At 35.4% G+C, this 15,163-nt stretch overlaps 1 protein-coding gene across 5 annotated transcripts in view; it reads right to left on the reverse strand.

Annotated features, from left to right (window-relative positions):
• Window positions 1-15,163, reverse strand: part of LOC105220342 (protein kinase C, brain isozyme) — a 699,782-nt gene that overhangs the window by 143,952 nt on the left and 540,667 nt on the right. The window lies entirely within an intron of this gene.

Raw genomic sequence — 15,163 nt, forward strand, 5'->3', positions numbered from 1 at the left:
CGATTCTATAAATATCGTACACGAGCCAAGTCACCGATTTTTCTTCTACCATGATTGTGTGTCATTAAATGATTCTCGTATCCAAATTAACTATTACGAGCTGGATAATTAAATATAAAATCCGATTTCAGTAGCATTGTTACAAATATACATCATCAAAATAATTTTTGAAATTTTTTCTGATAATAGGCAACCCGAACAACTTCTTGTAACTCAACCCGAGCCAGAACTATTTTGTTGTCATTCTAGTATGGGACATTGTTCAATCCTTGCAGAGCTCGGCTGAGGACCGACCGAATAGAATAGAAGGACAGAACTCACATCTACTCCCAGACCGGTAATAATGATACAGCATTCCCAGCTATTCTATTATGATCACTCACCCATATGAGACTTACTCTCCTTAGATTTCGATGTAATCTATAGGAGTGACAAGTAATAATTATCTTACATTGATGGTACTCGCTATACCAGCTTTTTACGACTAAATTACAAAGAAAAAAGTACTACACAGTCTATAAGGAGGACTACAAGTATTAGTATGGATAGTATTTTGGAAGAACTTTTTGAGAAATTATTCGAAATGTGTAGTATAATCCAAGAATTTAGATCGGGATTTGTCCTAACCTTTTTTTGGGTCAGCACAATTCTGTTTCTTCTCGAAAGCCAAGAACGCTATTAAATAAGGTTTTCATTGGACCTGTTTGAACATTTGATTTTGACCAAACATAAAACCTAAATGTGACTTACTCCATTCTTAAAAAATAACTATTGTTAGATGTAGAGTCTTCTCTTATCTTCTAATAATATAGCTTTGGTCTTCTTACACACTTTTATACAGCATAGGCTTAACCTTCATCTCTTTCCTTTTCTGAATCTTAAACTGCACTGTTTGTACTCGAAATATTGAGTGAAAATGTTCTCTTATTTGATTAAAAAAAAAAATTATAAACATTCGCTATTCGATTGTGCAAATTAGTGTCACTAGAAATGGTCATTTGCAATGTGCCCACATAATTATGAAGCGACAAGCGCAGAGTTGCAAAGGTACAATATGGGCAATTAGAGTAAATATATATATGTATGTGAGTATGCCCTTGTATTTGTTTCTTGTTTCAGTAACACGTATTTTTGTGCGGCTTATGACAAGCAAGCGGAAAAAATTGCCACTATAGCTATCGTCCATTTGTGACATGGAATTTTGTATGTGCTCACCGGGGCGTATAAGTAATTCGGATTTAATTCGTTGACAAGTTGATTACGGTTTATTGTGGTATATAATTAAAAAGGGGAAATTGAAAAAAAAAAAACAAAAATATGAAATAGTTTCGTAAAAATTCTAAAATTTTAATTTTTAAATATTTTAGTTGTTTTAGTTGTTATGCATGCCAGTTTTGGCATTGAAATGTGAGTTTTACGTTGAACTTCATTTTGTACTTCAATTTAAGGTAAATTTTAGTTTAATTTGAATTAGAGTTAAATCTAAGTTTGAGTTTAATTTGCAGTTGAGTTTAGTTTGAATTCGAGCTAAAGTTGGATTTGAGTTTATATTGGATTTGAGTTTGGGAATATTTTAATTAATTAAGAGTCAAATGTGAGTTTAGTTTAAATTTGAGTAAAAATTTAATTTGAGTAAAAGTATGGGCTTAATTTGAATTTGAGTTTAATCTAAATTTGAGTTTAATTTGCATTTAAATTAAAATTTAACTTGACTTTATATTGGATTTGAGTTTTGTTTTAATTTAAGTAAAAGATGAACTTAATTTGAATTTGAGTTAAATTTTAAATTTCAACTTGATTAAATATTGAATTTGTGGTAAAGTTAAATGTGAGTTTAATTTGATTTTGAGTCTAATTTTAATTTGAGTTCTAATTAAATACTAGTTTAAATGATTCAAATTGTCAAATTCTTGTGAATCTGTTCTGCTTTATTTGCTAACTCACACATCCTTGTACCAGCTAACATTTTAAAACACCTACCTTCAATCCACCTCATCAAATTGTCGCAACAGCAATTTTCTCAAAATTTCACCACACACAACCCAACAAATTTGTAATCATTTCGATCATTATTTATGTGACCAAAAGCCAAAAATCATGCTAAACCACATTCAGCAACGCCTTCAAATTTTTCATACTTTGTGGCGCTAATGCGTGGCAAATGTGTTGGTTGCAGATCGCTTATCGACTTAAGCGAGACAAGGCTTGTTGTAAGCGTTCATTGGCAATCATGCAGACGATGGCTTCATTCATCAATAACCAGAATTGTTTTTAAATTGATTGTCATGAAAATGTTGGCTACATTCTACTGCGTACCCCAAAAGCGGCTTTTAGTTGTTGGCTTGTACGTTTGTTGCGTTTAATTTGAATTGTGTAGTTTGATTGTTGGGTTTGTAATAAGCGTAGGCAACGTTTTTTTTCAAATTCAATTATATTAGAGCAGTTTTCCGGTGAATTCGTTTTAAAATATTACAAAAATGCACTGTTTTCTATTTTCACCTCCTTTTATAACTCAATCATTCATGTAACCCTTGCACTTAGTAAATTCCAAGAAGTTATTGTTGCTTAGTAACTTTTATACCATTTAATTGCTCCTCACATTTCTTCAACGAGAAACGCAAGACAATTACTTTTATAAGCAACTGTTGCATACTTCGCGGCGCTGAAATCTGTGGGTTGCGAAAGTTCTTCAACGCCACCGCTTACTTTATTGCAGTTTTGAGTGTTTTTGTCCACTGTGGCTTCGCATTTCTGACTCGCAACATAACTTTTCATTTATAAATGTCAAAAAGGCAACCACCAGGGTTTGTTGTTGGCTGCAACAAGCCACTAGTCAACAATATTCTGCTTCCAACGGCGAGCTCCACCTAGTGCAGCGTCTCAAATTCACTGTTAGCACCTTTCTTTTTCTTTATGTTCTTCATCTTTCCTCCTTCTCCTCTATTCTTCCAGCATACATAACTATGTCTGTTATTTAGTAAGTATGTATGCGTGTTTGTGAAAAGTTTTTAATGATGCGTACATCAAGCTGTCGTTCAAGGTGAAATTGATTCTTGCGTTTTTCCAACTCTTCATATCTTCCCCTATCCTTCTTCTTACCTAACCTCCACCACCACAACTGTCACAAACTCTATTTGATTACATTACATCCATAAGACTTCACAAAGAGTTACATGCATTACGCTTGACTTGCATTTACTCCCAACTGTTTGCTTCCAGGGTTTCAACAATTATATGTACTTCGCGCATTACCTATACGCCATATCAACCTTAAAGGTTAGCACTTGATTGATATAGATTTTAATAGACCAAAAACTTCTAATTAAATATAATATAACGTTAGCCGTTGTTGATCATTTGATTGATAAAAGCATTACTCAATGCGCATCGAAATGTATTTTAGAACTTTGTACTAAACTTCTAAATGCGCTCTGAAATGTATTATACACTGAAATTACATATGTAGCGTATACATTTACTTCTAATAGCATGTATTAGAAATTCAAAGTTTTTGGAATTATTCCCACCCGATAAGTATGTATGTGATTGGCGTTGCAACCGTTTAGCCGGTTATAGCCGAATCGACGATAGTGCGCCACCTCTCTCTCTCCTTCGCAGATCGGCGCCAGTTGGAGATCCCAAGCTTAACCAGGTCGCTCTCCACCTGGTCCCTCCAACGGAGTGGAGGCCTTCCCCTTCCTCGGCTTCCTCCGGCGGGTACTGCATCGAACACTTTCAGTGCTGGAGTGTTTTCGTCCATTCGGACAACATGACCTAGCCAGCGTAGCCGCTGTCTTTTTATTCGCTGAATTATGTCAATGTCGTCGTATAACTCGCACAGCTCATCGTTCCATCGTCTGCGGTATTCACCGTTGCCAATGTTCTGAGGACCATAAATCTTGCGCAAAATTTTCCTCTCGAAAACTCCTAGTGTCGTCTCATCTGATGTTGACATCGTCCAAGCTTCTGCACCGTAGAGCAGGACGGGAATGATAAGCGACTTGTAGAGCTTGATTTTGGTTCGTCGAGAGAGGACTTTACTGTTCAATTGCCTACTCAGTCCAAAGTAGCACCTGTTGGCAAGAGTTATTCTGCGCTGGATTTCGAGGCTGACATTGTTCGTGTTGTTGATGCTGGTTCCCAGGTATACGAAATTATCTACGACCTCGAAGTTATGACTGTCAACAGTGACGTGGGAGCCAAGACGCGAATGCGCCGACTGTTTGCTTGATGACAGGAGATATTTCGTCTTGTCCTCATTCACCTCCAGACCCATTCGCTTCGCCTCCTTATCCATGCGGGAAAAAGCAGAACAAACGGCGCGGTTGTTGCTTCCGATGATATCAATATCATCGGCGTACGCCAGGAGCTGTACACTCTTGTAGAAGATTGTACCTTCTCGGTTTAGCTCTGCAGCTCTTATAATTTTTTCCAGCATCAGGTTAAAGAAGTCGCACGATAGTGAGTCACCTTGTCTGAAACCTCGTTTGGTATCGAACGGCTCGGAGAGGTCCTTCCCAATCATGACGGAGCTTTTGGTGTTGCTCAGCGTCAATTTACACAGCCGTATTAGTTTTGCGGGGATACCAAATTCAGACATCGCGGCGTAAAGGCAGCTCCTTTTCGTGCTGTCGAAAGCAGCTTTAAAATCGACAAAAAGGTGGTGTGTGTCGATCCTCTTTTCACGGGTCTTCTTCAAAATTTGGCGCATGGTGAATATCTGGTCAGTTGTCGATTTTCCAGGTCTAAAGCCACACTGATAAGGTCCAATCAGTTTGTTGACGGTGGGCTTTAGTCTTTCACACAGTACACTCGATAGAACCTTGTATGCGATATTTAGGAGGCTGATCCCACGGTAATTGGCGCAGATTGTGGGATCTCCCTTTTTATGGATTGGGCAGAGCACACTGAGATTCCAATCGTCAGGCATGCTTTCTTCCGACCATATTCTGCAAAGAAGCTGATGCATGCACCTTATCAGTTCTTCGCCGCCGTATTTGAATAGTTCTGCCGGTAATCTATCGGCCCCCGCTGCTTTGTTGTTCTTCAAGCGGGTAATTGCTATTCGAATTTCTTCATGGTCGGGTAATGGAACATCTGTTCCATCGTCATCGATTGGGGGATCGGGTTCGCCATCTCCTGGTGTTGTACTCCCACTGCCATTCAGCAGGTCGGAGAAGTGTTCCCTCCATAATCCCAGTATGCCCTGGACATCGGTTACCAGATTACCACCTTGGTCTCTACATGAGGATGCTCCGGTCTTGAAACCTTCGTTAAGTCGCTTCATTTTTTCATAAAATTTTCGAGCATTACCTCTGTCTGCCAGCTTCTCAAGCTCTTCGTACTCACGCATTTCGTCCTCTTTCTTTTTTTGTCTGCAGATGCGTCTCGCTTCCCTCTTCAGCTCTCGGTATCTATCCCATCCCGCACGTGTTGTGGTCGTTTGCAACGTTGCGAGGTAGGCAGTCTGTTTTCTCTCCGCTGCGAGACGGCACTCCTCATCGTACCAGCTTGTTTTTTGTCGTTGCCGAAAACCAATTGTTTCGGCTGCAGCGGTACGCAGTGAGTTTGAGATGCCGTTCCACAGTTCCCTTATACCGAGATGCTGATGAGTGCTCTCAGAGAGCAGGAGTGCAAGTCGAGTAGAGTATTTCGTGGCTGTCTGTTGCGATTGCAGCTTTTCGACGTCGAACCTTCCTTGTGTTTGTTGACGGGCATTCTTTGCTGCACAGAGGCGGGTGCGTATCTTCGCTGCGACCAGATAATGGTCCGAGTCTATATTTGGTCCTCGGAGCGTACGCACGTCTAAAACACAGGAGTATGTACTAAAACTTAAAATATAGCATACAATAATTCAAAATTTCTAATTAGTGCGATTTTCAGTCTAAAATTATTAGAATTGTCCTCAAACGTAATCATTATTTTAGAAAAATTAACTTTAAAAAAAAAAATTGAACTATCCTTTCAGACACACTTCAGACTTAAAACAATGTACTAAAATTTCGTATGCAAAAAAAATGAACCATTCATCAGAAGTAATATACGTACTTAATAAACAATTTTTAAACAATAACGTAATGATGTCTTGGAATAAAATTTGTTTTGTGTTTTATTTAGTACTAAATTTTTAGTACAAATTATATTTCGATACTGCAAGTAGACACATTGCTGATAAATAATATTTCAATATAATTAAGGAGAAAGAGCTAAATAAAAGTGAAAATCTGTAACGGAAATAGTATAACTTTCCTGAATAGTGAAATATGTTTACTTTAACGTTTTTATACTCTCGTAACAAAAGTTGCTAAGAGAGTAAGTAAGAGTTTGTAAGTCACAAAACTAAACGAGTTAGGTATAGGGTTATGTATATCAAAATGATCAGGGTGACGAGACGAGTCAAATTCCGAATGTCTGTCTGTCCGTCCGTCCGTGCAACGGATAACTTGAGTAAAAATTAAGATATCTTGATGACACTTGGAACACATATTCCTTGAGACCGTGAGAGGGTTGCTTTCGATGGTCAAAATCAGACCACTGCCACGCCCACAAAACGGCGAAACCCGAAAACAAATAAGGTGTCATAACTAAGCCATAAATAAAGTTATAACAGTAAAATTTAAAACAAAGGATCGCACTAAGAAGGGGCATATTTGGATGTAATGTTTTTGGGGAAGTGGGCGTGGCCCCGCCCCCAAATCGATTATTTGTATATATCTCGCAAACCAATAAACCAATAAAGCTATATAAACATCGGTTCCCGTACGTACCCCACCATACACCATGAAATTAGTTGAAATCGGATAATAACCACGCCCACCTCCCACACAAAGGTTAGGTAGAGAATTACTAAAAGTGGGTTAACTCACTAACGAAAAACGGCAGAAATACTAAATTTTACAAAAGAAATTGCAGAAGGAAGCTACACTCAGATATTTTTACAAAATGGAAAATGGGCGTGGCATCGTCCACTTATGGGTCAAAAACCTTATCTCAGGAACTACTCAACCGATTCGAATGAAATTCGGTATATAATATTTTCTTAACACCCTGATGACACGTGTGGAAAATGGATGAAATCGGTTCACAACCACGACAACTTCCCATGTAACTCAATTTTGAACTTCATCTTATTCCTTCTCTTCTATACTAATTATAATTTAATTATATATAAAAATCAAAAATATTGCAAGCATAAGGTTTTTCGTTCACCAACCGCAGTCTACAGCGAAGCGCGCTTTGTGTGTGTGCGTGTGCTCTTTATCGTTTGCGGCACGCACTCTCTCACTCTTCCATTTCTGCACATCTTTTCCAGCATAACGTAATGAAGTAAAGTACATACATATGTATGCACTCTCTCTCTTCCATCTCTCGCATCTTTTACTACATAACTTATTGAAGTAAAGTACAAAGCAAAAAAGTTTGCATATATAAATGATCGCAGAACAAGTGAAATAACCCTAAACAGCACAATCAAATGCTCGCATAAATTGCCGTATATATGCATGTATGTAGATATGTAAATACAATGTCAACTATATTTACTCTGTTTTACAGTTACTTATTTTGCAGCAACGCACCGTTGCTTGAATTGCTTTTCTTATTGTCTTTGTACTTTTTTCTAACAAAACACATCTATCTTCTTCTTCTATATAAATAAAAATGGATCTTCGAAATGTATGTACGCCCATAACTTTCGAACGATTGCACCAAATCCGATGATTCTTGGTTTTATGAATTCTTTATTGTTAGGAAGAGGTTTGTATGTTGGAAAATTATAAAAAATTAAACAGTGAAGTATTAAAAAACGCATTTAAGAAAAATTAATTAAAAATGAATCGCAAAATGTGTTGCTAAGCGCATATCTCGAGACCAGCTGAACCGATTTCGCTAATTCTTTTTTTGCAATATTCCTTGAAGTATAAGGTCCTGAAAAAGTCTAAAATCCACACTTTTTTAAATACTCATACAAACAATTTCTAATCTATAGATATAAAAACGAATTGCTGTTCGTTAGTCTCGCAAATGTCGAGAAAGGCCAAACCGATCTGACTAATTGAAGTCTTGAAATATTCGGGGAAGGGCAGGAAAGGTTTAGAAATTAAGTAAATATGGAAAAATTGCGAGGAAGATAATAAAAAGAGCATTTTATTTGAATTGACAACAAAAATATGAAAAAGAAAACAAAAAGCAATAACATTTTGAAGGTTGTCATTATTGCTTTGTGGAAATATTTTTGTCAGTGTTTAACTGTATAAGGTTGTGTCGATAGCCCTAAACAATTTGTAACAAATAAGGAAAGGCTAAGTGCAACCGAACATTAATTTTTTTAAGAAAACACAATTTGACCCATATATTCGGCATAAAGTTCAATATAAAATCATCATATAAAGTATATGAGGGCTGATGTAATTCCTGAACCAATTTCTCTCATTTTCACCACTAATGTTAACGGGGCAACTTGGCAATTGTTAGTAGGCAAACCAACGTCACATTCGGCCTTGAAATTATTCCTAAATTGCAAATCGAAGAAACACCAGTCTGCAAAATCGTCAAAAGTAGCGCTATAGCGAAGATTTTCCAGATATTCATGAAGTCGCTGGAGGCACTGCGAAGGACTTCAAAAGATTTACGCGACAACCAAAACTTTTTTGGTGGAGCCATGATTCTGTTGGCAGGTGATTTACGCCAGACTCTTCCAATTATTCCTGGATAATCGCATGATTAAAATCATCTACTTTATGGCGACACATAAAGATTCGCCAATAAACAACTAACATACCACTAATTTTGCAACAATATCAAATTGCGATTGTAGAAGCAGTTGGAAATGGTAGGGTCCCAGTTGACACCTCAATGGATTAATAACATTTCCAACATATTTCTGTCACTTCATTGACTCAAAGAAGAAGCTTGTTCATCGTGTTTTTCCTGACATGAAACCACAATATGATAACCATAAAGACTGCTTGAATGACCTATATTGGTGGTAAAAAAACAAGAATCTCTTCGATCTTAATGCGACAATTTAGAATTTCAGTAGAGTTGACACAGCTACAAACCAGGATGACGTATTCAATTATCTCACAGACTATTTAAAATTGCTGGATTATCCCCACTCATTTGCAATTAAAAGTAGTGTGAGTTGTTATCATGCTGCTTAACATAAATCAACCTCGACTTTGAAGAAGGTATAACGTTTTCGTCTTTATGCGTAAGAATTGTTTCTCTGCATTGGAAAATTTACAAATTTAATGTATACCTTAGCCACAAAAACGAAAAATTAAACCCGTTTTCCGTTGTCACGACATAGCATGAAACCAGCTTGACCGATTTGGCTGATTTTTTTTTGTGTGTATTCCAGGGGGTTTGAGGATGTTTCTTACGGAGAGAAAAAAATGCCTAAAATTCACACCTTTCTAATCTCCCATACAAACAATTTGTAATAAGTATTCATTTTTATATGGAGGATATTGTAGATTCCAGTTCAAATTGAATAGGTACGCATACATAAGATAGGTCAGCTATATAAAATAAAGTGGTCCACCAAATTTACGCTAAGGCGGTACGAAGTTCGCCGGGTCTGCTAGTTATAATATACATAAGGAACCAATGAAGATAGCGAAATAAAACTTTATACATTATAAATACAATGATTTGTGGCATGACTTGTAAAAAAATTGCCCCATGGTAATTTTTCACCAAAAATTTCGGAAAATCTCTCAGGTATCTTAATTTAATTTGGAGGAAATATTTTTCTTCTAATAGTGTAACTTCCACTAGCTCTCATATACCTAATTAAAGGATTTTCAAATTGTGTGTTACCTTAATTAAAATATATCAATAAATTGCGAGAATATAAAATGTTCGGTTGCACCCGAACTTAGCCTTTTCTTAGTTGTTATTAGTAAGCATCATTGGAAATGTACTAAAAAATGTTAGTACTATTTTTTGAATAATTGCGAAATAACTTTTTTATAATTTAACTTAAGTGCGAAATTCTTTTTATAATTCCCAGTACATAAGCAATGTATACTAAACATAAGCTTTTCTGTAGTAACATTTTTAATACTAATTTGTGTATGCTTTAAGTGGATATGAAAACTTTTTTCTTTATAGAAAAATATTTAAATTAATATACTGTTGGCATAACTAATTTAATATGTACTGAAAAATGTTAGTACTAATTCCTTTAATGTATTTTATTGAAGATATTGCTTTCGGGAAGAAAGTACGTGCTGACGGGACAGTGCACTAAAAGTAAAATTTATTTTTAATTTACTAAGTAGGCATTTCGTACTTCCAAAAACCCTTCGTGGTTTTATGCTTGTACTAAACGATTTTCTGTGTGAAAGGCTCTTTACTTAATCCTTTAATAGTACTCACGTGTACCGAACATTTTAGGACAACATTTGGTTTTTAGTACTAATTAAATGCTGTACTAAAATTATCTTTGCACTGAAATTTTCCTCTATTGAGGCCTAATATCTTTTTGAATATTTTTTTATAAATTCACTAGCAACGACAGATATTTCAGATATTTTCTCCTTTGTGAATAGATCTGAACCAAGGCCTAATTTATTTTACTTCAAAATTAATCTCCACTTCCAAATTTAAAATCAAATTCTACTATCTCAAATTAAATTCATCCGTAATCAAATTCGCGGTTGTTCAAAATGTGGCTGCGTAATTGATAAATCAAATATTCCAGTCAAAGTTCACAGCTGTCACAGCCCGTATTTTGGAAGCGTTGAATTCCTTTGTGAAAGTATCAAAGGCTACTTGGCAGTTGTCATTGGCAACAAGTAGCGATAGCGGGCAACTGCAACAACAATTGAAATAGGCACAGCTTTGACAAGCAAAATTCACGCCTCGCCTAAAGCAAAAGTGGCTACCAGAGTACTGATGGCCAGCGACAGGCCAGCATGTTAAGCTTTCAACAGCTGTTGACTCAAATGATGGCAAAGTCTAATGAGGAACCTGCCACTTTGTCCGTGAAAAGTATGTCACCGGTGAAATTAGACCTTATTAATCTCTCATCTCCTTGCCCTCAAGGAGAGAAGCCTTCCTCTTCAAAAGTGCTTAATCCTCCGAAAACAATTAACGATAACCTTAAGCGGAAAACTATTCAGGATCCGCCTCCTATTAACTCTGAGTTTGTGGCAAAAAATTTGGTAGTAATACCTCAACGAAAATCTATTTTCGTTTCGAGATTCGCTTCGGATACCACAATCGAAGATATAAAGTTTTACATCTCGTCGAAAATAAAAATTAACGATATTGATATTGATGTCAGAAAATTTAACTTTAAATACGAAAGAAACATATCTTCTTTCAAGATTGGCGTTTCAGCTGTTAATTTTCAATTGCTACTTGATGAATCATTTTGGCCACCTGGTGCTTTCGTGCGCGAATTCGAGCAAAAGCAACAAAAACAAACTGTAATTGCTCATATTCCAAAAAATGCCGCGGATTCAAAAAACTAATTATAAAAAATTCATTACAAATTCACTATCAAAATGTAAGGGGTTTAAATACAAAATTAAAAGAATTGTATTTGAACAGCACTAATTGTAATTTTAAAGTCATCGCTTTTACTGAAACTTGGCTTAAACCTCATATCTTTGATAACGAAATATTAAATAGTGAATTTCAAATCTTTAGATGCGATCGACTGAACAGAGTCGGGGGGGGGTGTACTATTTGCTGTGCATTCTTCAATTCCATCTGAAGAAGTAGAAGTTCCTCATGCGGACTTTATTGAATTTAAGTGCATACGAATTTGTATTAATAAATGTTCTATTTATCTAACTTTATCTTATATTCCGCCTCAATCGGACTTATCTGTATATACGCAGCATGTTTCTTTAATAAATAATGTTTTTTCAATTGCTAAGAATACTGATTACATAATTGTTCTAGGCGATTTCAATTTACCGTGTGTATCTTGGAAATCTGTTGACGATTGCATTACCCCTTTTTGCACTCGTTTAAGCTTTAATGAGTTTTTGGAAGAAATGTCGGGGATGGGTCTTAACCAAATTAACTTAATTCCGAACAAGTTTGGTAAATTCTTAGATTTGGTCTATGTTGATAATACTTCAACAGTTTCTGTGGTCCGATCTGATCCTTTAGTTTTGCCAGAGGACTCTTATCACCCTGCCTTGGAAATTAATATCGAAATCATAGACGAATTACTTGTATGCAACAAACAGGACCTTTGTTCTCGGTTCAACTTTGCGAAAGCTAACTTCAAAAAGATTAATTGTGAACTTTCTAAATTGACTTGGACTGATTATAGTGGTAATATTGAATTAAATGTATCACATTTTAATGAAAATTTTTTAATATTTTTGAAATATTTGTTCCGAAATGTTTTATTATCAAAAGAAAAAGTTCAAATTTGTGGTATTCGAATGAGCTATGTAAATTAAAAAATAAAAAAGCTCGTGCTTTTAAACTTTATAAAAGAACTGGAGCTCTTGTTGACTATTTAAAATATTCTAAATTGCGTCGTCAGTTTGAGGAACTTAACAAAAAATGTTATAAAAACTACATAATCAAAGTAAAAAATAATATTATTCGTAATCCGAAATTGTTTTAATGTTTCGTTAACTCCAAACGCAGGATTTCAAATTTTCCGTCCGCGATGAAATATAAATCAACAATGTCATGTGACAATTATATTATTTCTAATATGTTTGCAGAATTCTTCAAATCCAATTATTGTTCAAACTACCCTATGAATGTGCCATATCATCAAGTGTTATGTCCGAGTACTGTAATTAATACACCAATTATTTCTGAAACAGATGTCTTAAATTATTTAGTTACGTTAAAAGATTCGTTTAAATATGGCCCTGATATGATTCCCTCAAGCTTTCTTAAAAATTGCGCAAAATATATCTATCTGCCCTTAACTAAGCTTTTTAACCTATCTCTTAAACAAGGTATTTTTCCGTCAATGTGGAAAAACTCTTTTATATTACCTTTGCATAAAAGTGGAGTTAGATCATCTGTTGAGAACTATAGGGGGATAGCTAAAATGTCAGCTATACCCAAACTTTTTGAAGCTATTGTCACTGACCAAATAACTTTCTTAATCTCTCCTTTAATTTCATTCTCTCAGCATGGATTTTGTAAAGGGAAATCTACAGTAACTAACTTGCTTGAATTTGTAAACCATGTGTCAATGGGTTTTAGGGATAATAAGAATACTGATGTTATATATACAGACTTTAGTAAAGCATTCGATAGAGTAAACCACTCAATTCTTTTGCAAAAACTGAATCTTCTTGGTTTTCAACCAAGACTTCTTGAATGGGTATCCTCATATCTTACTAACAGAAAACAACAAGTTTTATTTAATAATACATTATCCGATTCAATTAGTGTCACTTCAGGGGTTCCACAGGGTAGTCATCTCGGCCCGATTCTGTTCTTGTTGTTCATCAATGATATACCTTCAGTAATTAAGTTTTCAGAAATTTTATTATATGCGGATGATGTAAAACTTTTTAAATCATATACTTCTCATAACGAAAGGACTGAGTTGCAATCGGATTTAAATAATTTAGTTACTTGGTGTCACAAAAATGATATGCCACTGAATCTTAAAAAATGTAAAACGATGTGATTTTCCCGTAGAACTGTTGATCTTTCCCCCTATGTAATAAATAACTTCAGTTTAGAGCAAGTTTTTAGCTTTGTTGATTTAGGAGTTAATATGGACCCTAAACTAAATTTTAATTCTCATGTAAATTCAATTGTCTTAAAAGCTAAAGGTGCTCTTAGCTTTGTTAAACGTTGGTCTAAAGAATTTAGTGATCCGTATATTACTAAAATTCTTTTTACAACATTGGTAAGGCCTATATTGGAGTATGGTTCTGTGGTATGGAATCCTAGCTATCAATCCCATTCTGATAAGCTTGAGTCCGTTCAAAAACAATTTTTACTTTTTGCTTTAGGCCACTTACATTGGGATTCAAGATTGAATCTTCCCCCGTATACTAGTCGTTTAAAACTTATAAATCTTCCCACACTCACTAGTCGCAGAGAAATGCTAGGTATAATTTTTCTAGTAAAACTTCTGAATGGTTAGTTTGTAGTTCATTCCTTTTTAACTTTTTGTTTTTATAAATTTTTAAATCTCAGCTGTTGAAATGTTTCTTTCTGTAGCTGAGCAGTTTGAGAACCGGACGCTTAAAAATCTCTTGCCTTTCTAGACTCGGCAAATTCCGCTCGTATGCGGACTGCGCCCCACGCGTCGGTTGGGCGGGAGGAGGGTAATCGTTTGGGTTAATAATAATAATAAAGCAAAACTTGAATGAGCCAAACTTAGTGGGTGGGAGGCGAAGAGGTTTAAGCTTCTATGAGTTTGTGAGAATTGGTTTGTGAAGAGTAACGTGATACGCATCGAAAAATCGAACTCGAAACTGATTAAGTATTCGATCTACATTCCGAACACGATGTTGGTTCTGATTTCCAACCTTAATCCGAACGCATTAGTGACCCACAATTAATAAATGAGTCCGATGGATCTGAATCCAATTTGTATCTGAAAGAGAACTTTGGAGCTCCTTTAGGAAGTGATCTATTTGAGCCGATAGTCTTTCAGAAACGAAAGATACTTAATGTTTGCGATATAAAAGTGACTGAGGCAGTAAGAAGCCCAAATGAATGTCAACCAGAATGTCTATTCCAAACAGGGTTGGAAAAAAATCTAATGCAATAAAAACAAAGCTTTAAAAGAGGATAATGAGGCGAGAAAATCTGAAAGCTCAGCTGAAACAATATAAATAATAGCAAAGAGACCACTAAAAATATTTAAAAATACCACCATATGAAAACTGTAACTTTCGTAGCATACCTTTTGGCGAAATATTAAACAAATTTGGTAAAAAATTCATAATATTTAAAGAACACAAATTTTAGCTAACTGTTATACATTTTAAATACTGAAAGACAGCTAATCTTGGACTTCCTGCAATACAAAGCAATTGTACCCCTAAAACTCTACAAACGATATATGATAAACGCATTACTGTTTTATTTGCGAACATATTTTTTTCGCCCCGAAATGACACGCATATTTTTGCTGCGCAGTTTTATGACACACTGATTGCCAATACAATGCGACAATAAATGTCGAAATACATATAAAATT

Source organism: Zeugodacus cucurbitae, chromosome 6, assembly GCF_028554725.1.
Source record: "Zeugodacus cucurbitae isolate PBARC_wt_2022May chromosome 6, idZeuCucr1.2, whole genome shotgun sequence".
NCBI classification, from domain to species: Eukaryota; Metazoa; Arthropoda; class Insecta; order Diptera; family Tephritidae; genus Zeugodacus; species Zeugodacus cucurbitae.